The sequence below is a fragment of the Ovis aries genome, chromosome 17, assembly GCF_016772045.2.
Source record: "Ovis aries strain OAR_USU_Benz2616 breed Rambouillet chromosome 17, ARS-UI_Ramb_v3.0, whole genome shotgun sequence".
Taxonomy (NCBI): Eukaryota; Metazoa; Chordata; class Mammalia; order Artiodactyla; family Bovidae; genus Ovis; species Ovis aries.
The window spans coordinates 60,108,390-60,117,448 of NC_056070.1; the positions used below are offsets into that span (position 1 = coordinate 60,108,390).

Below are 9,059 nucleotides of genomic sequence, written 5' to 3' on the forward strand. Positions count from 1 at the left end.
GCAGGTTCAATCCCTGGGTTGAGAAGATCTCCTGGAGAAAGAAATGGCAATCTACTCCAGTACTCTTGCTGGGGAATTCCCATGGACAGAGGAGCCTGGCGAGCTCTGAAGAGTCAGTCACAGCTTAGTGACTAAACAACAACGAACATAGCTGGGGAGGCCCCTCACCTGGACTAAGGTGGGTGCTCTTAGCCCTGATGGCAGTGGGGGGCTGGACCTCTCTACCACACCACAGACCTTGACCCTGGACATTTTCAAAGACAGAGGGACAGTCCCCATGACCAGGGCCCCAGCACAGTGGTCTACAGAGGAAGACTGAGAGATCCCTTTCATTGTCTTGTTTTTCTATCTTTCGTGTTCAGGCAAATCCAACTCTGCAGCCTCAAGGACTGCAGCCCACCAGGCTCTTCTGTCCATGGGATTTTTCAGGCAAGGATCCTGGAGTGGGTTGCCATTTCCTCCTCCATTTTCTTTCTTTAATAGAAATTTTCCTACTCCATTTTCTATCTTTAATGCCGAGTCTAACACTTTGCATGTAACAGATTCTCAACAAATGCTTAGCGTGAATTCGCATGTGTATGCTGCAGTGAGTATCGTGTGTGTGTCTGGTGAGCTTCCAGGAGGGTGTGTGCAAACATATGTGATGAAGATGCTTGTATCTTGGGAAGGTTGCATGACCCTGTTCACGCTCGTGTGTGCAGGCAAGGGCGTCCCTGAAGCTGGACATAGAGTCCCTTGAGGGCCTGAGGAGTGTCCCCAAGACCCTGCCTGGGGACAGACACACCCTCAGACGCCCACCCTAGAGGTGGCAGGATGACATTTAAAAATCAAAGATAGGGCATGCTGGGGTTGGCAGGTCATTTAAACCACTGACAGAAAACACTTTATCTGGAAAAGAAACTAACCCCTAAAGACCCTTATGCTGGGACCTGGAGTGGGCAAATGTCCCCTCACCCTGGACCAATCGGGCCAGGACAGCCAAGGACCCACTGCACAGTAGACCTCAGATCCCTGCAGCCACGGTGAATTTGCGTCAATGCGGTATTCTGTCCCCTGTTGGCTACAAGTCTCATCGACCAGTTGGATCATCGGTCTCTGCTCAGTGTCTGTCTCTCTGTCTTTGTCTCTTTGTCTCTCCAGGTCTGTTTCTCCCACTCTCAATGTCTGTCTATCCCTGTATCAATTCTGGGTCTTCATTTTCTCTCCACTGTCTCTCTCCCTGCCTCTCTTGGTTTAGGCTTCCTTCTCCGTCTCTCCCTCCCTAAGTCTCTCTCCTCTCTGCTTTCTCTCTACCCAGTGTTTCTCTATATGCGTCAATCTTCTTCCGTGTGTTTCTCCTTCCATCCACCACCCTCCCAGCCTGCCTCCCTCTCTCCTCTGTGCGTTTCTCTCTCCCGATCTCGGTGGGTTCATCTCTGCCCCCTCAGCCTGTGTCTCTCTTCTGTGTGGGTTTGTGTCTCTGCATCTCCCTGCGCCCCCCGCCCCTCCCCCGCGCCTCCCTGGGAACCCGCCCCACCACGCGTGCCTGCGGATTGTCACTCAGCGGCCCTGCCCGATCCAGCGCGCGGGGCCCCTTTGTTCGCAGCTCCCTCCTCCTACACTCCCCCCACCCCCGCATCGCCCTTCAGGCCCCGCTTTCCCTTCCTTCTTCCCAGCCCAGCAAAGCTGGGCCATCTCTCCAGCCCACGATGCGGAAAAATGCGCCTCCGCCCCGGAGCGCCAGGGCACAGGGAGGCTGAGTCTGGACCACCCCGACGACACCATTGTGGGGGAAGGGAGGCGCCATGAAGGAGACACCCCACCACCAGCGCTTCCTCTGCCCCAGTCCCTCCGCACAGGGAAGCGGGGAAAGGCTAGTTCCAGGCCTTCTTAGGCTGGATCTCACCCTTGACTCCCACCCTGACTCCATCCCTGATTCGAGTGGCCTTGACCAAGCAGAGCCCCTCTCTGGGTCTGCAAAATAATACCCCAGGCCTCATCTGACTCTAACGGAAGGCACAATGGTTCTATCCACTGCCACCTACCCCTGCCTCCAGCCTCCCTCGGTGGAGTGTCTGGTTCCCCGTGTAGTTGATACATTGACGGAAACCTGCGTCCCAGGATCCTCGCATCAGCTGGGTCCTCAGGCTGCCTATATCCGCCTCCCTGGGCACTAGCACCCACCCTAGCACACACCTTATCCTCCCAGCTCCTGGAACAGAATAGGAAAGTCTGAGATCTCTGTAATGAAATACTCAAGCTGCCCCAGGGAGTCACCAGGAATGGAGATACCAACATAAATCAGCCCCCAAAGCAGCCATCAGCACCTTTCTGGGGCTGTGGATCACAGCCTAAGGAATAGCCCTCGATTGGGGAACAGCCCACTTCCTGGGGTGTTCTGTGTCCCAGGTGTCTGTGGGTGTCTGTGATCACATCAAGGATGATCGATCCAGTTCAGTGTCAGATTTAGGGCAAGGAGATGGGAATTCTCTCCCCTGTCACAGTGCCTGCTCCCCCGACCTCCTCTCTCTGCCCTCTTTTTTTTTTTTTTTTTTAATCTTTTGGCTGCCCTGCGTGGCATGTGGGATCTTAGTTCCCCAACCAGGGATGGAACTCTCGGCCCCTGCATTGGAAGCACAGATTCTTAACCACTGCACTGCTGGGGAAGTCAGTCTGCCCTCTATTCTTACCTGTCTGTCTCTGGGCCACTTCCTGGCCGAGCACCTTGAGCAAATGTCTTCACGTCTCTGACTCTCAATGGTATACAGTAAATTGCAATACAGCTGACGTATTGTGCTAGAAAAAGTGTAGCTCTAGCACTAATAATAATAATAGAAGAAGGGAGAGGAGGGGAGGCTGAGGAGAGGAGGGGTGTACCATGTCTATGTGGGCCTTAAGTATTCACATAAGTCACTCTGGCTGGATATACATTCAGGCATTAGCACACAGAGCTACTGGGTCTTAGAGACCCTCCAGGCCAAAGCTAATTACTCCAGCCCAGACCTTCACCCTCCAGCCCCACCCTGCCCCCCAGTACCACCCTTGGCTCAGTGGTCCTAAGGGCAGGAGGCCTCAGAGGAATTCCATCACTGGGATTAGAACCCACTTCTCCTGTAGAAGCCCATATACTCCATCCTTGGGCTGTGATCAAGAAGCCTTTGGGGAACCTCCCCTGTGGTGCAGTAGTTAAGACCCCATGCTTCCAATGCAGGGGACATATGTTCAATTCCTGGATGGGGAACTGAAGTCCCACATGCTGCATGATGAAGCCAAAAATTTAAAAAAAAAAAAAAAAAAGAAGAAGAAGAAGAAGCCTTTGGGCTGTCAAAGAAAGAGCATTTCTTCAGGCATCCAGGGAGCACCCCACTGCCACCCCCTCTCCAAAAGCATGGGGAGCCGGCTTTCCTAGAACCCTGGGATTGGGAACTCTATCTGCTTGGTTCTGAATCTGTTTTTTGGTTGTGACCTGATGAGTATCTACGAACATTATGATCACCGATGACTCAGCAACTGCACACTCTAACCCCTGTACTGCCATGATTTTGCAGTTGGAACAACTGAGGCCCAGAGAGGTTGAGCAACTTCCACAAAGTCACACAGTAAGCTGAAGGCAAAAGGAAAAACCCAGGTCTGTCTCAGGCCCTTCCCTCACTTCCTCCCTCAGGGCTGTGGCAGGCACTGTGGTATGGGAAGGAGATCCTGAGGCCCAGAACCAGGGGGTTCCGCCTCTGTTTACTCTCTTGACTCGATGTGGGATTGTAGGACATCCCCCACCCCTCTCCAGGCCTGTTTCCCCACCTGGATGCCGGCTGCGCCAACTGTCCTGAGATCCTCTCATTCTGTGCTATAGCTCATTTCAGATAAAATCAGAATCTGCTTCCACCAGAATATGCCACATTTACATGAAGTGAGTCCCCACTAACAGCCTCCTTCCTACTGGAGGGTGTCTAAAGCCAGGAATTTACTGGCTGTGTGACTCTGGAAAAAATGACTTAACTTCTCTGTGCCTTTTAAAGGGACTAGAACCATATATTATGCATAGCATAGTAAGTGCTCAATAAACAATGTCTGGTATCATTATTTTTACTCTGATTATCGACACCTGATCTCTGCTTCCCTTACTTTCAACGTCTAGACCTCCAGCCCTCAGCGGCCTCTGCCACCAGCTCAGTCCTCAGACCACAGAGAGGTAGGTGAGAGACCGTGGGTGGAGAGCCCGCAGTGTAGACTTGTGCCGCTGGCGAACCGCCCAGAGCCACGGCTGTACACCCTAGTGGTGACCACCTTTGAAGTTACTGCCTTATGTAACCCTTGTTCCACCCCCATCCTCCTGTTTGCCTCAGCGTGACCCTGGGGAGGAAAATGCAGCCTAGGGTCAGTAATCCTGGGATTTCTTTCATGTGACTCAGAAGAGAGCTGGGAAAGGCTCTCCCAGAGGCAGGATACTGATGGTTAGGAGTGCCTGCCTCTGAGTTCAACTCCTGACTCCGGTCTCCCTTGGTATGTGACTTGGGGCTGGTGACAACGTCTCTCTGCCATGACACTTTACTGTCATGTGTTAAGAACATAGTTCATACAGTCACTGTGACAAACATTTGGGAGAAATGAAAAAGCCAGTGGCTTAGAATGCTGCCCTGCACAGAGTAGGTACTTAACAAAGGAAGGGCAGTTGTCTTAAGTAGTTACTGACATAAGCCATAAGTCCAGAGAAGTATTGTTATGAAGAGTGTTCATTCAAACTAAGACATGAATCCCAACAGGATGGGATGGGAAACCAACCTCAGCCTCAGTTTTCCTCATCTGTAAAGTGGGGATAATCCCGCCTTGCCAGGAAACCAGCTGAAAATTGAAAGCAGGCTGTTAACAGAGAGAAGGTGCCAGTTTCCATCATCGCATCTCTAATCCCTGTGCACCTCCTCTATCTTCACTCCCAAGACTTCAAATATGGATCTGGGGTGTTTACACACGCACACCACATCATATTCCTCAAAAAGAGGGGCCACGGGGCCGATTATTCAAATATTTCCCTTTTCCCAGTCCATCCTTGCCAACCATCGATCGGAAGGCGTCTGCTGAAGGGCTCCAACCCAACAGAACTCTCGGGGTAACCGCCTCCGCCCACCCTCGTGGGTGTAGACCCTGATTCCCGGGGATGAGAGAGAGGAAGAATGTTTGTACAGCCTTCAAACGACTTGGCAGCCTGCAAGAGGGAAAAGGCCGCTCCGGGGAGAGTTCAAATTGAAATTACACGGAGGGAAGAACGTGCAGATCAGCTCTGAAGCTCATAAAACAGCGAGGTGACTGAGAACAAACACTTCTCCAGAAGGAAAATGGAAAAGTTCGTAAAAGGCACTTTTCAAAGCCTGGCAGAGATTGGGTAGGGGGGCCGTGGGGGAGGGGGTGAGCCAAGGCCCCCGGGCAAGGCCAAGGCCCCTCCAGCTGTTCGGACCTGGGGTCTGGGAGGGGGAAACTGGCCCAACCTCCATCTCCTCCAACTGGGGAGGTCAGAGTTCTCTGGTTCCCTCTCCTTCCATGAGCTTGGCCCGCTGGAAACGAGAGGAGATGGGGAGAGTGGTCTGATCTCGAACCTAAGCTGGGTCTGGGGTCCTGGGGAGGACCCTCCCCACTGGACGTTGCTGGCAGGGAGGTAACAAAAGTTCAGTCCTGAAAGGCAAGCAAGGGGGAGAGCACTCCATCACTGATATTCACTGGAGATCGGGTCATTGTTTGGATTTTACTCAAAGAACATTTGGAACACAACATTGCAATTCAACTATACTTCAATAGAAAATAATTTTAAAACAAAGAGCACTTGGAATGCCTATTGAACCCTCCAGAGGCAAGAGAGCCCACCTCCCAACCCTCCTCCGTCCCCCATCCTCCCATCCTCACCCTTTTCTTTCACCTGGGAGAAGGCCAGTGTCGACCTCTAACCCCAGGCGGTGCGCCCTGCGCTCCAGGACTGGGTCCCTGCCGCCGTGCGCGGGCTCTCCGAGTTAGGGCCCCCGCGCTCAGCCTCCTGTGCAACTCATTAATTCTGCAAACACCCGGGTTATTCGCCAGACGCTTTAAGGAAAAGCTTGGAAGTTAACCTCACGCCCCTCTCGCACTGCCCGAAGGCACCACCATTGGAGGATTCTCGGAAAAGATCAGTCGCCGCAGCCCGGAATCCCAGCAGCCCCTCGCCCCTCGCCGCTCTCCGGCGGGATCTTGACACAGGGACTTTCTGTAACTTACGGGGAGCGCACAGCCGGAAACTGGTCCCGATGCAGGACCCCGTAGCTTCCTAGGTGCTTCTACAACTTCCGGCCTCAGTGATCCCCAAGATGGGGAAATTGAGGTTCGGAGAGGTTAGGGTGCCCCCAAGACAAGCTGCCTGGACGAGGAGGAATCGGGCTGAACCGAGGGTTTTACATGTTTCCAGTCCCGGTTGGGCGCGTTCAGAGCTGCCTTTTTGACCTCCCTGAACTGGATCGGCCCCGGGGTAGAGCCCGCAGACGGACTCGGCCTCCGACCTCAGAGGCCCTGTCGGAGAGCGCTCTGGTGTATTTCCCTGGTTGTCATCCTCCCCGGGGGCCTAAGTGGCCTATTTCCCCACTCCTCTCCTGTCCCTCCCAGCCCTCCCACCCTGCCACTGAGTTTCCTACAGTTTCCTGGCCAAAGCCTCATTTTTAGCAAAAGAACTCAAACCCTGCCTCTTCACTCCCAAGCCGGCGCCTGTATTCTTTCTACGGGTGGTTCTCCGACCTTAGCGAGCATCCCAGTCCCGCACAGGGCTTGCTGAAATCAGATTACCAGGCCCGCACCCTCAGAGGTCTGCGGTGAGGCCTGAGAACTTGCATTTCTGACAGGTTTGCGGGTGCTGGCCCCGGAATAGATTATGAGAACGACTAGAGAAGGAAGTGACAGCCCGTTCCAGTATTCTTGCCTGGGAAATTCCATGGACAGAGGAGCCTGGCGGGCTACAGCCCATGGGGTCACAAAGAGTTGGATATGACTGAGTGGCTGAGTACACACACACACATAGCTAGGAAAGACCTGGGTCTCCAGGACCATCACAGCCTAGAATGTGTGTCCACCTCAACACCTGCCTTTCAGTGATTTGGCCATGTTCCTGAAGCTGGGAGAGACCCAGTGCCCCAAACGCCCTACTTTCTGCACTGGAGTTTCCCCATCCCATCCCCCCAGCCAGCCTTTCCGAAGGCTCTGGAATCAGAGCTTAGGGGTCTCAGATTCTGGCAGGTTCCACAATGTAGGCTCAAGAGGGATACCTGTCCAGCTGACATTGGAGGGGCAAAGGATCTCGGCCTTCTAGGGTTTCCCCGGTGGCTCAGCAGCAAAGCATCCACCTGCAAAGCAGGAACCACACAAGACGCAGGTTTGACTCCTGGGTCTAGAAGATCCCTGGAGGAGGGCACGGCAACCCAGTCCAGTATTCTTGCCTGGAGCATCCCATGGACAGAGGAGCCTGGGGGGCTACGGTCCATGAAGTCACAAAGAGTCAGACACGACTGAAGTGACTTAGCACACATGCACGTGTGCACGCGCAGCCCTAGCCACGCTTGGAAGAGACCTGTCACCCAACTGACAGCGGGTCAGGGAAGAACCAAAGGGACCCCTGTCTTACAGCCTCCAGGTAATTGTGGGACCCAGGCTTCTGTATTCAAACTCTTATTTTGTCCCCAAGTTCTGCACACAGCTCCGTGTTCCTGGGCCATGTCGTAAAAAGATTTACAAGACGATGTAAAACTGGCAGTAAAAACAATTAACTTTAATGGCACCTCGGGTGGGTGGCTGGGTGGGACGGAGGGAGGGCCCAGAGCTTCCTCCTTTCCTGACCGGGAATCCAGGTGAGAGAGAGGAGCTGCTTGCTGTCAGACAACCCTTTGGGTTCCAAGGTTCAAGGTTAAATCAAGAAGAGGACTGGACTAGGGGGCCAGAGGAGAAGGGTTCAAGTCCCACTTGACTTGAGCAATCCCAAACATGCCTCTTAAGCACTCTAACACTCAGTCTTCTCATCTATTAAATGGGAATCTGGCCGGTGGAAATGTGTAAAGGGAAAAAAAAAAAAAAAACACTTATCAAATGGGAAGCTGTAAGAAGAAGTAAATGTATCAAGTCTCCTTCTCCGGGTTGTGAGAATGGCAAATGAGATATATTTGGAAGGGCCTCCCATATACCTGACGTCTGGTTGTATTTATTAAGTCTGTACGTGAGTGTGCGTGTGTAATCAATGTTAGTTTCCTGAGGACCCAGGCTCCCCAGTTATAAAATGAAGTGGAAAGACTGGCCCATGACAGAGGCCAGAACTCCCTGGATCAGAGTCCCCACTTAACCAGCATCACTTACATGTAGATTTCCTGCTAAAATTGACCTGCTTGTCCAGCCAGTGACCTCGGAAGCGACCCCATGCTCAAGCAGCCTGCAGCTCCAGGCTTTGAAAGTGACCTGGATTTCTAGAAAACTGGCAAGGAAATGAGAGTGCCTAAGGGGGCGGTGGGGGAGGGTCTCCGCCTCCCCTGTGTCCTGGTCCAGTCCGGAAAAACTTAATTCTGCAGGTCTCCCTGGCCTGGAGATAATTAACTGTCCGTTTCGGAGAGACCTCTGTGTCTGTGTGTGGCCCTCACCAGGACCAGTGAGAGATGCCCCAGCGGAGGGTGGGCGCAGGGAAGGAAGACACCCACCAGCCTGTTTCTCTGTTTTAGGGAATCAGTAGGGGAAGGGGAGATGGAAGGTAAACTCACTCTCCATTCTCCTCTCCCAGGGGCCAACTCTCCACGCTGCCTGATGCCTGCACTCCTCTCTAGGACCTCTTTGGGTCCCATCCATGAGGCCCCCAGCTTTGCCCCTCTCTGGGTCAGCCGCCTAAGGTCATGTCACCACCCTGACTTGCTTTGGAATGAAACCACTGTCATCAAGGAAGCCATCTGACATCAGAGTTTGTACCCTGCCTTGGCCTCTGGATGTGAGTGTGCCCAGTCTCTCAGTCATCTACGACTCTTTGTGACCTCAGGGACTGCAGCCCGCCAGGCTTCTCTGTCCATGGGATTTTCTGAGCAAGAATACTCCTCCAGGGGAGC

The 9,059-nt window shown here is 53.3% G+C and overlaps 2 long non-coding RNA genes across 13 annotated transcripts in view; one reads left to right on the forward strand and one right to left on the reverse strand.

The window, feature by feature from the left end:
- Positions 1 to 9,059, reverse strand: part of LOC121816955 (uncharacterized) — a 345,801-nt gene that overhangs the window by 289,344 nt on the left and 47,398 nt on the right. The window lies entirely within an intron of this gene.
- LOC121816956 (uncharacterized) overlaps positions 1 to 9,059 on the forward strand; it is a 26,336-nt gene continuing 17,277 nt past the window's right edge. For all 3 annotated transcript variants that reach the window (XR_009596894.1, XR_009596892.1, XR_009596893.1), the window contains exons 1-4: positions 1 to 178; positions 4,115 to 4,168; positions 5,017 to 7,615; positions 8,744 to 8,944. This is a non-coding gene — a long non-coding RNA (uncharacterized LOC121816956). The remainder of the gene's footprint in view (positions 179 to 4,114; positions 4,169 to 5,016; positions 7,616 to 8,743; positions 8,945 to 9,059) is intronic.